Source organism: Schistocerca piceifrons, chromosome 2, assembly GCF_021461385.2.
Source record: "Schistocerca piceifrons isolate TAMUIC-IGC-003096 chromosome 2, iqSchPice1.1, whole genome shotgun sequence".
Classification (NCBI taxonomy): Eukaryota; Metazoa; Arthropoda; class Insecta; order Orthoptera; family Acrididae; genus Schistocerca; species Schistocerca piceifrons.
Window position 1 is genome coordinate 706,918,510 of NC_060139.1, and position 18,400 is coordinate 706,936,909.

At 43.5% G+C, this 18,400-nt stretch overlaps 1 protein-coding gene across 1 annotated transcript in view; it reads left to right on the forward strand.

Moving 5' to 3' along the window:
* The window catches only part of LOC124775767 (rho guanine nucleotide exchange factor 12), a 1,141,602-nt gene that overhangs the window by 898,365 nt on the left and 224,837 nt on the right, over positions 1-18,400 (forward strand). The window lies entirely within an intron of this gene.

An 18,400-nucleotide genomic window follows, 5' to 3' on the forward strand; every position in this document is an offset into this window, starting at 1 on the left:
CGTCAGCATTGCCGCGGTTCTGCGAGGGCTCCGCCCACGGAGCCGAACAGCGGCCATGACGCGCCGCCTAAACCTGGGACTAGCTGCACCGGCCTCACGGTTACCTTTTCCGCAAGAACCATTTCTCAGTCTGCGTACTAGTATAGGCGACAAGGGTCCATTTTAAACACCTCCGCACCGTAAGTGTTAACTGTTCTCGTGTTTTATACGTTGTGTAAAAGCGGGGCCCGATCCAGAGTTGTTCTGGGGTAGGGTCACTGTTACTCCCTTTCACGCGCGCGCCCTAACGCCCCCCCCCCCCCCCCCCAGACTCCTATAATAACATAGTACTTGTAATAGTAGTAATAACCATCCGTGAAATTTTTTTAATACAGCGTGTATATATAGTGTGCGTGCGCGCGCGCGCTCACCTGTGATTTGCAGTTAGCTGTCATTACATTTGCGATCGATGAATAAACATTCTAAGCACCGCGCCCAGTAACCATCTGCCCGTAAATTACAACGGCAGCATGCGAGCAGCTGACCAGCTTCTTCCGTGGTTCCTAGATGCTCGTCACCCCAGGCACTGGGCCACAACAATGCTTTTGTCAAAGTCGCTTAAGTCGGAGGATTTCTGCATTTGCGCCATTTATCGTCCTTAGAATGATTCGCCAATCGTATCTGCTCCGCCCATGTACTTCTCTTGCCGTTTCACGTGTCTTCAGCGCTACCAGGTAGCATAGACCCTCGCAGTGAGCGATGGTAGTAAAGTTTTGGTTCGTAAGTGTACAAGCTATGTTGAACACTGTACACTTTTCAAATGCTAGCCGACGTGGATGCTCCAGGCAGGATAGCCGGCGATCTGTGGCAGATCTTACGACAGAGTACAGTGCTGGCGTAGGCGCAAGTGTTTTGGAACAACCCGTTCACAGCACAGGTTCGAACATGGTGCCACAGCAGAGGACCCCTTTGTTTTCACACGGTGACCCAACAACATCGGCAATTACGATTACAATGGGCATGGTACCATCGACATTGCACCGCGGATCGACGGAATCGAGTCATATGGTCGGATGAATCCCGTTTATTCTTTAATTGGGTCGATGGTCGTGTCCATATATGCCGGCGAACGGCTACTCGAAACACGCAGCGCTCCATGGATGCAGGCCAGTGGGAGCAGTATTACGTTGTGGGGACATTCACTTGAGCTTTCATAGGAATGTGGTAATAATCGAATGCACCCTGTCAGCTGTGGACTATGTAAACATTATTAGGCGACACCCAGTCCTTTATTCTTGATGCCGTCCCCAAAAGCGGTGGCATCTTCCAGCAGGATAACTGTCCGTAACACAAGGCCAGAATCATGCTGCAATGGCTTGGGGAGCATGATAGCGAACTCACTTTGATGTCTTGACCATCACATTCGGTTTATCTGAAGACCCACGAAAACCTGCTGGGACGCTATCGGGCGGCAGCACCGCGCCTACAAACCATCCGCCCGTAAATTACAGGAACCGTGCGAGCTGTGCGTAGGTATCAGGTGCCACAAACCCCTGGAAACCTGTTTGTAGAGTCCATGGCACGCACATTCACTGCTGAATTGCGTTCTAGAAGTGGGCACTTTTAATTAGGTGGTCAAAATGTTTTCGCTCATCAGTGTGTGTAATTTTCTAGAATCCTTGACTTTTTAGGTACTACATCTGTCCTTGCACTTCACTCTCCGAAAGTCGACATTCAGAAGTGGAAATACGTAAAAATGTAAACTCTTTTAGTAAAATGTTCTTTGGAAGGGGGTGCGCTCATGATCCACATTCTCCCTTTCACCACATTCACTCCGGAACTGACCTATAGAACCAGCTTCACAACAAGCACCGTGATTATTAATCGAAAAAAATCTGAAATCCTATTTTCCTTCATCGCAGTGCTTATCGTCTACAGCAGGTCCGTACTCCTCGATCTTATGGCCGCAGGCGAATATTCTTAATAACTTCGTTGTTGACTTCCTGCGAGCTCGTCCTTCGTACTCCATCCATATGGTCTCCTACGATTGATTCGTAGGTTCTGTGTTGTTTTGGGCGCCGTAGAGACTGCGTTCAAGAATTGCATATGCCAGCCACACTCGACCTTCTCTCATTTTTCCGTGATACGAAGTATATCAAATACGGTACCACAGCCATTTTCATAGGTATCTCGATAAGCAGGGAAATGTCCGATATTCATCAAAACGTGGGCATTTACATAACGTGCATTGTCTTTCAGTGGCCACTGTCACTGCCCAACACTTAGTACCGCACTGTGCAATTCTGCTGTCGGCTAAGGCTCAGGAATTCTCCAGTGATTTCATTTCTTGTCCCATACAGGTGATGGATATAGCGGACGTCAAGTAGTCGCGCCTAACGTCTCACTAAACACTGGAATAACCTGTGCTAGCGGACACGCTTTAACTGCTATCCCAGATTGAGTTGGCGTTTGATGTATTACGGAGATCGGTCCACACTATTTTTAAGAAACTATTCAGCACATGGAAGTGATGCCTGGTGTTGATTCGTGAACGAAACAAAATATTCGAAATTCCTAAGTTTTTTATTTTTGTCAAATCTTGCCGTTGTAGCTTTGGTGCGGAGTATGACACAAGGGTTTTGGCTTGGCTCACCAAGCTTTTTCGATTTGTGTTACAGTGGTAATGTTAGATTCATTGCTGTGTTGACTAACTTTGGTGGTTATAAACTAACAGAAAATGCGAGTGTATTTTCGATTTCCGTTTTCTGGCCTACGTACGTATGTGGGATTCCATACACCAGCACTAGAGGCTTCGCTCTTCTTCGTATTCGGCCTACTCCGTTTTTCATAGAAGCGATGTATAAGCTATCCGTGACCTCGAATTAAATTCTATTTTATTGTTACGATTTTGTACCATTATTCCTAAGTCTTAGATAAATTATGCGTAATCGAGCGAATTGTAAACTGTATAAGGCGTGAGCAAGTTTTGTCTGGTTCATACAACATTGTTTAGGTTACTGTTAGGGTTTTAAGTACACTTCCAACTTGCATTCTGCTCACAGGCGGAAGTCCACTTCTTTTTAGTACCGAATCTACTCAGTTCGAATATCACAAAATCGTTGTATAAAATGCAGTATCGTTAGTTGAAACTACATGATGTACAGGGATCGTTATAGAGATCGGCGATCGCTCGTAGCATTTATACACACAATTTGTCTAGATTGCAATGTGTTTATTATTTATGACGCGTATGGGCGGTAGCTGTCATCAGATCTAAGAAAGGAAAAAGAAAACACAAGGAGCAGTTCATAACACAAATTTGTATAGTGTCTCTGAATGAATTCCTCCTTCTATGTTTCCCTTTTTTTCCCAGTTAGATTTGATGATGGCTATCCCCGCAACTAATTATAAGGAATAACAAACACGTTGCGATGTAGACAAATTCTGTGTGTAATTTCTTCCGAACACTCTGATATGTCGGCCTATTATAGATCGTACGTCATTGAAAAGTAATTTGCATATTGGTTTATAAAATGTTTTTATATGGAAGTGGAAAATATTTTCTTGGCGTTGTGGTGCAGCTGTTAGGAACAAATTTTATTGCCTGGTATCTGTGAAGTGTTCCATATTTTTTAGTAAGTCGTTCGCTAGATTACCTTTTTTGTGTTAGTGGTGGTTGCCATGCTATAGTAAACGTCTGGTCTCAAACGTTGTCACGGAACAGGGGTTGTGCGCAGAGTTAGATGTTCGAGCTGGGCGGTCGAGAGTGGGGGTGGAATTCTTCTGCAGCACACACAGTACATTTGCATGTGAATCGGTCGACCTGGCGAAGCCCAGTGGCCAACAACTGCGTGGTTGCCTGCGCGCGCGCGGCCGGAAAGTTACCGCGCCACCAGAACGAGTAATTAAGGCGTGCAAATAGCGTCACTGCGGAACAGAAAGGAAGAGGAAAGAGAATAGGTGAGGGGAGGAGAGAGGCGGCCTCGTTTGGCGCACTCCATCACCGACTGACAGCCGGCGCGCCACACCCTGTCCCTGCCCGCGTCTGCCCCGTCAATAGCCCGGTCGGCGCGCGTGACCTCCGCCGCGGCAACCCCCGCTGTGTTGTTTACTTGCGACGCAACGCCAGCAAGATGAAAATTGAACATCCGAAACCGAATCCCACTATCACGTTCACGTGTCAGCCCAGAATCGATTTTGCTGGCCGGTTCAAATATTGGTTTTCAGAGATCAGTTGTTTAACACAAATGGTAGCCATGTATAAGGTGTTCTGGTTTAGTCAGCGCGTTGAAGTTAGGCTATCAATACCTGTGTAACGAGCTCACCGCACAGAACGTTACTCACCTCTTAAAAGAATACTCGACTTTGTTTGGAAAACTATAGATGGAATACTGCTGGCGGAGTTCGCGCAGACAGCAGGGCAAGCGTGGAGAGCGGTAGTGGCGGGGGCTTTGGGAGAAATGTCGAGCGCTGTAGGGGAAGCGCCGTAATAAACTGAAGCTTACGCACACATTCTTTTTTTTTTGTAAATATTAAACGGGGCCTCTCCACGCCCACACTTGCATGGTGACGATTGAAAAAAGATGTCGCCTCTGCTTTGGTTAGTATCTAAAAGAATTCCGCCGAAAATGCAGCGAATATTTTCGCTTGGCTTGTCAACTGTTCGTAACTTCCAGAGGAGTGTCAAGAGTGGCGAATTTTGTGTAAAACCTACACATTTCTCTTGATGCCATGTTAAAATTTTCTTCTTTTATCAAAACTCAGCGGAGTTCACACAGGCTTACCTCACTAACATGTTGTTTAAACGCAAATGCGAGGGAATTCTGAAACAGTGGGTTACTAAGTTCATTAAGTGAGGAACTGAGGAAAAGTAATGTCAGCATCTTACGAAAAAGCACATCCTCGGTACAAAATAAACTTTTACTGTCTTCGCTTACTTCGTTCCAAAATCTATAGCATTTCTCGTTTCACCAGCTACGGATGGCCCTTAAAAATTACCTTCTTTCATCGAAAAAGTATGTACTTAGTGGAACAACACGGTAGATAATGAAGTTTTGCATGTTAACCATACGACAAAATATTCTGTTTGCATGCTATCATTTGCCAAAATCTCATTACATCTTAAGCCGTTCATGAAGTACGAAGAACGTTGTGGATATTTAACACTGTGTTTATCGCTGGTGCGGCTCGATCGCAAATGAGTGTGCTACATCATATCAATTTCCTCCAGGTTGGTGACTGACAGACCTGCACCCAAGTCTGATGAAAAATTCATATGCAGTAACTTATTACGTAATATGCACCAAACGCAAAATCATAAGGATCCCAATTTTCATTGCAAACTTCTTCGAATTTCGTGCAGTGTCGTACTTCCACGTAAATATCACAATAACCATGACCATTAACGAAATGATGGGCACATCATCCTGAACTAGACACATAAAGCTGTGAGTAACGCAAAAAAAAAAAAATTTCACCTAATAGTTACTGTAAAATCGACTGAGAAAGACTGCGGGGCGTGCGCCTCGATTCTGTCATCACCGACAGGCGAAAGATGGCAAACACTTGTCAGCCTCCCCTTCTGAACAAACGAACGAACTCGCCCAGCGCTTTGAACGAAAATTGGTCACTGCATTTCGGCCACCGTCTCCAGCGTGGTCATGTGTCCCTTCACCGGTGCCGTAAATCACGACATTGAGGTGATGTGATGTGTACATGCCAATCCGTTGTCTGGAACCAGAGCAGACTTCGCAGTATGACGAAAAGGATCTGTCGTATTTGGAAGTGCTTTGAATGAAATTTTCCGATTTGTTGTATCTTCGCGGACAACGTGTGTATAGGGGATAATGTACCACTCGCAGCTACGTAAAACTGCCTAACAAACTGTTGGTACAAAGATTCCAGCCGACAGGGACCAGAGATGAGCGTCGTGTTTTGTCCATGACAGACAGGAATTGCCTCGGCCAGTGAATGCAGGTCCGTCTCAACCAGGTTCCAAGCGAACGTTGAGACGGGAACTGCATACATCGGGCATTTGGAATCTGCTACCTGGCAAATGGCCTTAGCTCATAGCGGCACACACACTTACACGTCTTCAGTGTGCGCCGCAACACTAAACAGTAGTTAGGTCTGACGAGTAGCAACTTTGCCACGTTCCAAATAATGCAAGACGGCGACTGCATCGTAATCCCAATGCGGCGTTTATCTTGCAGTGTGTGGTGTAGCTCAGGCCGGAAGTGCTTCAGCGATGCTTCGCTTACTGGGAACGTGAACGAGTATGCTTATTTCAACATTCTGACACCCAAACTTACAGATGTCACACACTCGTATCGGTACCAAACGCTGTATATCGATAGAGTAGCAACCAAACCACCGGCTTTGTTCGTGCTGTGTGCTGTCGGCTGGTAGAACATGCGGAAACGGTAATCAAAAGTAGCACCAGAACTACGGAGCAAAGGGAAAGCGTATCTGTGAGCAGTTGTTTAAGATCTCGCACAGGTGTGTTGGTAGACTTCAGGTTGTACCAAAGATCCCACGTTTAACCCCACTAAAGACAATTTTTTTTGCTGTTTTCGCGTGAATCTGCTACACAAGAGAAGATTTATCTGACATGTAAAAGGATTTTTCGGAGTTTGTAGCTATGTTCATTTGGCAGACAGCTTTCGCTTCGTTAGTTGAAAGTAGCAAACTATTCAACAAATTTGTGTAGATAGGTGTGGTGTTCCATCGGACCAAGCATTGCACTCTTTCCTGTATCATTATCGTATCCCATAAGACAATAGCCGAGTCGAGGCGACTGCTTGCATGCGTTCAGAGTTTGGCGAACACTCAGCCATCCAGTAGTTAACAGCTCTCAGATTGACCCCCCCCCCCCCCCCCCCCGCGGCCACCACCACCACCACCACCACCACCAATCTCCCCCCCCCACCCCCACCCCACATTTTAATACTACGTTAAATTTCTAGTACTGCCGGTGAAACACAACAATCGGCACCCGCACCATTGGGCAGCTCCGCGGTATCGAATCATTAATGATCGGGCTCAGCTGGATATGGCATACATGAGAAAACTTGCGCACTGTCCTCCTCGCTGAACAAAGACCACTGTCAAGGCTAGAGACGCTGTTAGAAGGTATTAGCTTCACATCTCCTGTGGGTTGCTATTTTTTCCAGTGCGCTTGCTTTAAATTGGGTGTGTATAGGGTTTCCGTACGTAGTTCAGTGAATTCGTAAGGAAGCGGATAAGAAACCTGTTCAAGAGGAGAAGTTTGTAAATCTCACTCACTCCAATTAATGCATGCGGACCCTTTCCTATAACCGCCTACGTCTTTTCTAAAAAGTGCCTCGTGGTAAGTGCTATGTCGTCATTGTTTTCCAACGTGTTGGAGAAACGGAATCAATGAGAAATTTCCAGTTGTCAGGAATTCCTATTCCTGTGCACGGAATTATGGGATGGTTTGTCAGCAGGCATTGATTGTGTACGAGAGCCATTATTAGCAAAGAGTGTTTCAGCCGATTTTTACAAATCGACCAGGTACGCAAAATAAGTATAGAGTTGTCTTTCTGATAACTGTAAAATTGGATTCTCTTCAACAGAACAAAGAAAATGAATAAGGCCTTTTCCGTCAATCCACACAAAATGGCATCGTCTACGTTAACCAACGTCCTAAAAAGCAAGTAATACTCTTACAATCCAATAACAACTGTAGTGCGGTGCAGCACACTAAACGGATGTTGACTTTCGCAAGTGAAATCCGGACACAAACCTGACAGTTTCTGATGGTTGTTGGAGCGTTTACAATAACTACTAGAAGCGGTGTTGAGAAGTCGTTTACGATAAACTTGATTTCGAAGCCTGTGGACAGGTATTATGCGTGTGCACGAGTGCCCAACGGCTAACATTTGCGGGCAATAAATAGATATACCACGTAGGTTCAAAAGTCGCGAGACTGGAGTAATAAAAAATAGAGAAATTAAAAGGGTGTTTCAGTGCTCCAAATCTTCTGCGTACTTTGCTCCCACCTGAGCACAATGCACCGAACATTGATAAAACCATCTGAAACTGCAAAACCTCTTTTGGGACAACAATAAAGAGGACATAATCCGTCCGCACGTCCACCATTTAATACTGACTGGCCGAACGCACATTTGTTTGCAGTTGCTAAGGGCGCTTTACACCCTGATATTTTCTCAGACTTGGATGTTCAGACAGTATTTACACAAACTAATCGTTGCGTGTGAATGAACCGCCGACAGAAAAATTTGTCAGTCAGTATCTGTGTTGGGTTTGTGCGAGTCCGGCGGGGCTTGGATTGACGCAGACCAGATGAAATGTTTCAGTAATTCATACATTACAAGAAATGTTTCTGGACGATGTGACTCAACGATGAACGCAATAAAAACAGCAGATAATGGCATTAGCACTTACCGATTTACTCGCTACAGTGTCATTTCTCCGTATATAGGGCGTAATATAAGGTTTTAAAATTCAACTATTGTTAGAGCTGTGGCAGCTCTCAGCAACGGGTTTAGTTTGTGTGCAATAAGCGTTTAAATAAACAGTGTTCTCGAAAATTTTGGATTTCGTTGGGTGGTGATGTAAGATTTTCGTGCCGTCATAACTTAACACCAAGCTTTGTTCGATATCCTGTTACAATGTTGTATACGCATTTTGTGTTACATCGGCTGAATTATTCCAACATTTTCTTACACCAACTGACAGGCGTCCGCATTCGAGCCCGGGTAACATATACTGGGAACAGATCGTTTCGCAGCTAAATTTTCACACATAATCGAATGTGCTGTGGTTTCCAACACGCCCACAGATGCTTTTCTTTCACAGTAAGGAACATGCAGGTTACCGGTACCTCTGGTAAAATAAAGCTTTAAAATAGCGTTTTAACACGTTCAAGTTTCAAAGAAACACTCTCCGGAAGGTCGCAGAACTTGATTCATACATGAAATCTTTCCTTGCATGCAGTACGTCTTACACTGATGTGAAGTAAGTCGACTTTATTGTGACCTTTTAAAGTATTCATTTATGCGATGTAAAAAACAACTACTTCGTCCCCGTTTCGTTTTACTCTTCAGTTGTATTGAAGACGACCAAAGTGTGTAATGACTATCTTGAATTGAGTCTACCTTCGTCATATTCAGTAACTGGAACGTCTTCGGAGGCTACGCCGACGAGCGATTCCTTGCCTCAGCATTGCAGGAGTTGGTTTCTACTTAATTTATGGTGAAGTTTTTATAGCGTCACACCGAATGTGACGGGAACAGGAAATAATGGTACGATGGTGGATGAGTCAGGAAGAGGAAATAGGGGGCACTTTTTTCTAACAGGGGGAACCTATTTGCCGCGACCATTTCGGAGGCGAGAGGACAGACAGGTTAGTAGCGGACGGGCAGAGGCTGGAGCGGCAGCGACTGTGGCCTTTGGAAGGGCGCCAAATGCCACTGGAGCAGCGCTGGCGGCGGGTTCGGCCTTTGCGGGCAGCCGGTCTGCCGCTGCACGTGCCCCGGCCGCGCACGGCCAGGCCCCAACCCCACGTGCAAACCACGTCGCCACCGACATCTCAACTGTCTGCAACCAAATGTTCGCCTCGGTATTGCACATTATACGGCAGGTTTCACTAGAGGAGTACAGTGCAGCTCTTCTGTACCTACAATCTACGAACTATTGTTAGGTGCAACGCGGGGGATACTTCCCATTGTATCACATATTAGGACTTCTTCCGCTTCCATTCTTTTGTGGAGCGCGGGAGGAAAGAACGCTTGCATGCCTCTGTGCGCACATTGTCTAATATTGTCTCCGCGGTTCCACTGCAGCGATATATACGAGATTATAAACTGATCAGCCAGATAATTACTGCTACTGACCCATTATGCATATAAACCCGTCCAGGCGATAGCAGCGTCACCTGGCAGTGAGTGACTGCTAGTCAGACACACGCACGGTGCATACAGTATCAGTGCGCCTGCTGTCCGTATGTAGAATGGGGAAGCCGCGCGATTTGAGTTTGATCGAGGGCAGACTATGATGTCCTGGAGGTTCGGCACGAGCATTTCGGAAACTGCACGACTTGTCAGGTGTTCCAGGAGTGCTGTGGTGTCTTGAAAACATGGCCAAACCAAGGTGAAACAACAAACAACGTCGTCCGCAGCTCGTGGTCGTGCGGTAACGTTCTCGCTTCCCGCGCCCGGGTTCCCGGGTTCGATTCCCGGCGGGGTCAGGGATTTTCTCCGCTTCGTGATGACTGGGTGTTGTGTGATGTCTTTAGGTTAGTTAGGTTTAAGTAGTTCTAAGTTCTAGGGGACTGATGACCATAGCTGTGAAGTCCCATAGTGCTCAGAGCCATTTGAACCATTTTTTGAACAAACAACCTCCAGACGTCGGGGGATTGGGCGACCACCCCTTACTACAGATGTCGTGTGTGTGTGTGTGTGTGTGAGAGAGAGAGAGAGAGAGAGAGAGAGAGAGAGAGAGAGAAAAGCGAGGTAAATTCGTAGAAGTGTGTTTCTTGAGGTTATGCCCTAGTTTGCCTAGAGTAGATCCTCAATAGAGAACTGAAAGATAGTCTGATTTCCATAAATGATTAATCTGATAAAAATTTCAGGTGCCATCTTGAGTGTCTGTCTGAGCAACTTTTTCCCAAACATTTGCTTTGCACAAAGACATTTCATTCTTTGGCAGTAACAGGATTAAACATGAATGTTTTGCAAACTACAGTGACACGGAGTGGAGTATCAGAAGTGCTTCATGTGGGATCGACATTTTCTCACAATACGTTTGATACATCATTTAGCGCAAAGGCACACCGCTCAGGTGTGTGTGCGCGTTACGGATACCCTTAGTTGGCCGCTAGCAGCATTCTTTATAGAGGCATTTACATGATGAAAAATAACGTACATTTTGGACAGCGTCAAGTATCGAATAGTAGCCAAATAACTCATGGTCGGAAACAGTTGCTGTTATAAAGAACTAGCGAACTTGACAATGCTCTGCAATTGCTAATTACGGATGGGAAATGTATATACATCCTAAACTATTCGTCGCCCTCCCCTTTGCCCGTCCTCCCCCCTCCTATCCGCCCGTCTGGATGATCACTAGTGTATCGTGTAAAAATTTGCAGGAAGTCGGTCAAGTAGTTTCTGGGATGATGGTAACAAAGTTAAACAATGAGTTGTCTTTATATAGCAACGTAGTTAAATTGATGATGGTGTTCAGCGGCGAGCCACAAATCGGTTTTAGACTTATTGTTCCCGGTTTCTTCATCAGACGGCTTCCATACTTCCGTCAAAACATACGTTAGATCGGTTTACTGTGATAAACAGTAATGCGCAGTTTCAGACTAATGAAAATTGTTGCTGTACATACAACTTAAAATGCTGCAGTCGGGCATTTGACGTAATTTGCGTTCTAACACAAGTCTGTAGGGCGACCGCCTTTATTACAAGTTTGTAACTCTGGATTATTGTTTGTCCTAGGGCATCTCACAAGTAAACCAAGTCGTCATATGTTTTGGCGAAATTATGAAAAACATAGGTTATTTAATTGTGTAAATTAGAAACAGATAACTGCTTTATCAGTGAAGTAACATACAACCAGTTTGTGGCTGGCTGCTGTACACCAGCAACGCTAAACCTTGTTTGCTCTCGAGAGAGGGCTACCACTCGGGACGACTTCACACTACCACACTTTATCGGGTATCCATAAAACTACTGCACCAGGATGCTGGAGAAATGTTGTTGCTTCGTTGATAAGAACTTGTATTCCTATTCAAATCGTTGCTGAAACCAACAGTCGTCACCGTCGCAGCCTCGCAGACACCAGTGATGTAATAGGGTCGTCAATAGCCTTCATTGGCGCTAATCTTCTTCCTCACCGAATTAAGTATGTAATCTATTCGCGTCGTTGTCAAAGAAATTACTTAACCATTGCGACGCAAGCAGTACATCACAAACCTCTAATACAGCGAATAAAATGATGGTTGTCTAATAAATACTGCGGGAGTTACATTAGAATTGGAGAAAGGTCAATTGGACACTTGTTTCGGCTGATGTGATACATGACCTGTTATTCGAAATTCAAATATCACAAGAATTGAGGGTCACCCAATATTTTTGGTTATCCCCTAACTTCAGAAGAAATCTGCTTCTTTCCCGCTTCCGGTTTCCGTTAATGAGTGTCAGATAAGAAAACTTTCTCTTTACAGTAGGGAACTATGAGCTTCGACGAGCCAGAAGTTACTGCAGCCAGACTGAGGCGACGTAAACAATATAGCACAGACATACTTTTAAAAAAAAATTAAAAAAAATAAAATTCGTCCCTGTAGCACGCGAAATCAGCCTTTTTCGCTCTCTGTGTTGGCGTTTCTCGCATTGGTGCTTAAGTACTGCGACAAGTTTAAAAGTCTGTGAACAGTGTCGCTGTACATCATGTGATGCAGCTGAGCTGTCGGAGATCTTAATACATCTTACAAGCATGGGTGAACCCAGGAATTTTTGAAAGAGGGGACAAAATTTAGATAAAGCCATTTCTTTTTATATAACTGATTCGGTGAGTAAGAAAACGTGTTGTACCCCAGAAACAAACTTTAACAAGAGAGGCACAAAATTTGTTATACATCATACGACTGATAATTATCTAATTAGTATTTATAAGACAAATTACTTAAATATCTTACCATAAGCATTTTAACTATATATGCAAAGTCGTCTTTCATGTTATTAACACGAATTTGGATGCCACCCGTTCGATTACAACTCCTAAAATTTCATTCTCAAGTTATTAAATCCAGGGTATCCAAAGATTTACGAAATAAAACTCCAAAGCGTTCGCAAAAATTTGTAGCTGTACAGTGTTGTATGAAACAATTAAAAATCTGAAACTTAAAGAGGCAGAACCATTAACGAAACCCTGTTGAATATCAGCAAAAACAACCAAAATTACTGCTTCTCCTAATTGTGGAAATGTGTAAGCCTAATTTTCGAAAAAAGCTTTTTAGATTTAATGCCATCTGCATTATTATCTTTGCCTACGACACAAATCGGATGACGTTCAAGGCTTTATTTCATCACTGTGATTTATTTTTTATTTTTTGATACTGGCTGGCATAGCAAAAAAGCAGAACAAAACGGCTTTTGAAATCCACTATTTTTATCTTGGCGAGGAAAGTGTAATCTTCGTCCTATAACCGACTAGACCAGGAATAATCAACCTTTTCTACCTACAGCCCGCTTTTGTGTGTGTGTTGTAAAATTCCGCAACCGCTAGCAGTTCAGCAGAAATGATTTGTGAATTAGGGAAGTAACGTTACTTTATAAAATGCGTAAAGCAGAGTTCCAGCAAGTTAAACCATGTAATAATAATTACTTACAAAATACTTCGTCCAGATTTTGTTAAAACCTAATGAAAATGTTTTCAAAACTTGTTCTGCATACCGCCCACCGTGAAAGCAGGAACGCCCACTAGTGGCGGTAAGGACGGAGCGGGCGGACACGGTCAAGTCACGGCGTTTACCGGTGCGCCACAGGCAGCGTTGATCTGCCGTTTATCAGCATGATAGGCAATCGTTGCCGTAAATTCCAGTGAAATACCAAACGAATAAAAAATATGTACCTAGTTGGATTCCAGGATGGCGGAGAGTGAGTGACTTAAAAGCGACTGTTGAGCGTAGAGCGATGCGTATGTTGTGTATAGTGACAGATCTCGTCGACGACTTGATTGATATGAGCGTTAGTTGATAAAATAAAAGATCCTATGGCGCATTTGAATCTCCCGATTATCTTCGGGTTACCCTGTGTGGGGAATTAAGATAGCGGCGAGCCGTTAACCCGGTTCCGCTGCCCCAGGCGACCAGACAGCCTGCTCAGCGGCATAGCGAAGCGCGTGCGTGTTTGGGGTTACTTGTTCACTGAAGAATACCAAACTGATAAGTAGCCCTTTCGCCCAAGTCCTCCCGTTAACACACACGTCGCAAATTAAAACACGTGTTTACACAATGTCAACATATATTCCGTGCCTTTAATTTGTGTTCTCATTCATTAAATACACGTTATTAAAAATACATCACAAATTAAAGATAACAATGCCAGACTAACAAAATACAGTACTACGAAGAGACTCCACACCAAGAACAACAATTTTAAATTACTGTTTTTCGCATTTATGTATTCGATATATTTTATTTCTACTGCATTAATTGAATCTGATTTTTTAATCTTTCTTTCACGTTCTGTTCGAAGTTATAAGTTGTGCTGTTCCAAAGTTAAATTACTGTGTGCTGCTGTATGACATATTGAAATTGCTGCTGTGTTCCTTACTTTTGGGTATCTCAGTTTTTCACTCCTTAGTATTATTCCTGTTGTGTTCCTTCATAGTCAAGTCCTTAGTCAGTTTTCCTATTACTGTATGAGATCGGCATTACTAATTCATCTACGGGTTACACACACTGGACTCGCATTCGGGAGGACGACGGTTCAATCCCGTCTCCAGCCATCCTGATTTAGGTTTTCTGTGATTTCCCTAAATCGTTTCAGGCAAATGCCTGGATGGTTCCTTTGAAAGGGCACGGCCGATTTCCTTCCCAATCCTTCCCTAACCCGAGCTTGCGCTCCGTCTCTAATAACCTCGTTGTCGACGGGACGTTAAACACTAACAACCACCACCACCACCTCTACGGGTTACAGTGGTGATATTTCGGGTTGTCATTTTAGGGCAAGTGATCCTTTTGTACACCATACTGGTGTGTTATTTCATACTACGTGAATTGGATAGAAACGAATGTGATGTCTGGGAGGTTTCGTCATAAAATTAGCTTTGTCTTAGTTTTTGTATGGTACTTCTTTCTTGATTCTGTGTAAGGTGCGTACCTCTCTCCTGGTTCTACATTTTCAAATGTACGAATAATCGATCTCGCCACCTATTTACTCGTTCTTCATTAATAGCTGATTGCCGGTTCTAGAGTTTTTTGCGGAAGTTTCTAATAACATTAGCCATGAACGCTATAATAAAAAACCAGAAACCTACATGTATGATTCTTTCTAGGTGGTAGGCAGGTGTCTATTTGAACGCCTACTGAATAGCACGTTATGCACTGATCTTCCTCCCAGTTTCAGCTGAGTACTTCCAGGGAACATACAGGCAATCACCCGAGATTGTTGGAAGTCAAGTCTTAAACATGGCTGCAACTATAGCAACTGTGTGACACTGAATTTCGAGAGGTTGAAATAAATCAGCAGACCAGTTGCAAATAAAAGTTTATTGGAACCCTTCACGTAGGTTTTGACATTTTTAAAATTGCCTTCATAAGTTGCAATTACCTTGTAGAAATAAATTTGGGTAACTTCATTGTGAAACAAAGAAAACAACATGTACAGTTGCTTGTTCCTCTCGATTTGCAAGGGTTTTATTTTCAGGCAGCTCTCTGAACTGAATTTCTTCAAATGTGGGGAGATGGTAGTTTTGAATTTCCCACAAGTAGACAAGTGATACATCGTCATAGGGAAACTGCTGATCTCCTTCTGATGATAAAATGATCAAAGCTGATCTAGGATGAAAAGTATTGCTGATGTTGTGGACAAGTTCATTTTGAAATAAGCACACATCATTCTCCTTCAAGCAATCCTGTTTTCAATTCTAACATACTAACAGCTCCTGCAGAACAGGAAAGGGAGGCAATGACAGTGGCACGTAAAGTGCCCTCTGCCACACACCACTGGGTGGCTTGCAGAGTATAGATGTAGATGTAGATGTAGAATTATTAGTCTCATTAACCTCCAGTGATGTTAATTAGTTCTGAAATGTCAACCATTCACAAAGTTGATGACAACAGTCAGAGAGCAGATACGAATCCAGTCAAAACATCTACTTTCTTCTTTTGTATGGGAAATTATTATAAAACAGAAGTACAAAATGAGAAACCTGACAGCTTGATAAATGTTCTATTGGTTACATTTAGAAAATATGGAGGAAGAAACACTGGCCACACAAAAAACAGCCTATGAGCTAACTTAGGAACAGGTATAGGAAGGCTACACACCCAGCAGAATGACGTCAGGAAATCAGACAGGCTAAAAACCTAATTCTCAGTATGAAAACTAAACGAGATAGTACAGTAGACATGCATTACAGACAATGATGGTATAAACATCAGTCCATTCAGATGTAAATTTTTCTTCGCTTCCTTATACCACTAAAAGCAAACGCCGGGATGCTTCCTCTCAAATATACCCAGCCAATTACTTTCCAAATCTTTCGCATAATCTGACATTGTAGTGTGTGTGTGGGGGGGGGGGGGGGGGCGGGCTTTGTTGTTAACAACACGTTGTAATTTGACGTTCATTCCTTCACTTTGGATGGAAGAAGACGACAAAGATTGTTTTTTCTACTTCCTCAAGTTTGACCGATATCTAAAACCTGAGCTTGTTTAGCAAAGAAATTATAAATATAACTAGAGGATTGTGACAAGATGTCCATCCTAGAGATAAATTCCACATTGACATCCCATGTGCAATTTATGTTGAAGTTACAGTAATGTTTCATATACAGTGCTGATTTGTTTATTACTAATCTACTGTTTACTTCACATAAAATTTGTCTTATTTCAGATGCATTATCAGGAAATCATATCTAGCTTCTCATGTTAAATTTTGAACACATGCCAGGCACTATCCACCAGTAATCATGGCCCAACCACTATGATGTAGGGTTTGATTTACATTGCTTAAATTGCTCCAGGTGATCAGTGATGTGGTTCATTCCTCAGTACCACAGCAAAATTTTGTCAGAATTGGGGTAGTACTCAGTATATTTTGGCAGATAAATGTCAGAACTCATATTAACTAATAACTTGTTAATATAATACAGTGTTTTCCCCAAGGTTCTTCACAAATAGAGAGAATTTCTTGAATTATTGGTTGGTATAGTAATCCTTACAGAGAGGTGCTTCTCTCCCCCTTTGAAGTTGATTATGATTACCACCACCACCACCACCACCACGTCTTCTCCTTGATACTGAGCAAGATGCTGTGTTAGTGTTGAACTTGAAGCTGTGATAAAACCATTCACATTAAATTTTCTGTGGCTTCTTATAGTATAAATAAATAAATAAATCTGTTTTATGCTGACTAGTTCCTCAATGAGACTTTTTTTTTACAGACACAGTTATTTTTGTGAGACCATGCAACAGGTGAACTTAAAAATACAAAAGTAAAAAGGAGTCTGATCGAAACTTACAAATGTGTCCACTTTAATGACTCAGAATTTCATAGATTCTGTTTGTTCTTTTGTTCACCCTATTTCATCAGTTAAGTAGGTACACTTACTCTGTGGTATTCACTCTTCCTTTATTTTTGTTTCATTAATGAATACCTGTAGATAAAATCAGACATACATTACATGATCAAAAGTATCCGGACACCTGGATGAAATGACTTAAAAGTTTGTGTCACCCTCTATTGCTAATGACTGAATCAAATACGGCGTTGGCCCACCCTTACCCTTGACAGCTTCCTCTGTCACAGGCATATGTTCAGTCAGGTGCTGGAAGGTTTCTTGGGGAATGGCAGCCCATTCTTCAGCGAGTGCTGCACTGAGGAGAGGTATCGATGTCGGTCGGGGAGGCCTGGCACGAATTCGGCGTTCCAAAACATCCCAAATGTGTTGTGCAGGATACAGGTCAGGACTCTGTGCAGGCCAGCCCATTACAGGGATGTTATTGTCGTGTAACCACTCCACCACAGGCCATGCATTATGTACAGGTGCTCAATCGAGTTGAAAGATGCAATCGCCATCTCTGTCTTCATCTTCAACAGTGGGAGGCAAGATGGTGCTTGAAACATCAATGTAGGCTTGTGCTGTGATAGTGCCATGCAAACCAACAAGGGGTGCAAGCCCTCTCCATGAAAAACACAACCACACTATATTATCCCCCCCCCCCCCCCCCCCTCCTCTGAGTATCACTGTTAGCATTACACACCCTGGCAGATGACGTTCACCAGGCAATCGCCATACCCATACACTGCTAACGGAACACCACATTGTGTACCGTGATTCGTCACTCCACACAAGGTTTTTCCATTGTTCAATCGTCCAATGTTTACGCTCCTTACACCAAGCGAGGCGTTGTTTGGCATTTACCGGCGTGATGTGTGGCTTATAAACAGCTGCTCGATCTTCTTGAAATCCAAGTTTTCTCACCTCCCGCCTAACTGTCACAGTACTTGCAGTGGATCCTAATAGAGTTTGGAATTCCTGTGTGACAGTCCTGGTAGGAGTTCGCCTATTACACATGATGACCCTCTCCAATGGTTGGCGGTCTCTGTCCGTCAGCAGACGAGGTCGGTTTGTACACCTTTGTGCTGTAGGTGCCCTTTCACATTTCGACTTCACTATCACATCGGAAGCAGTAGATGTTTAG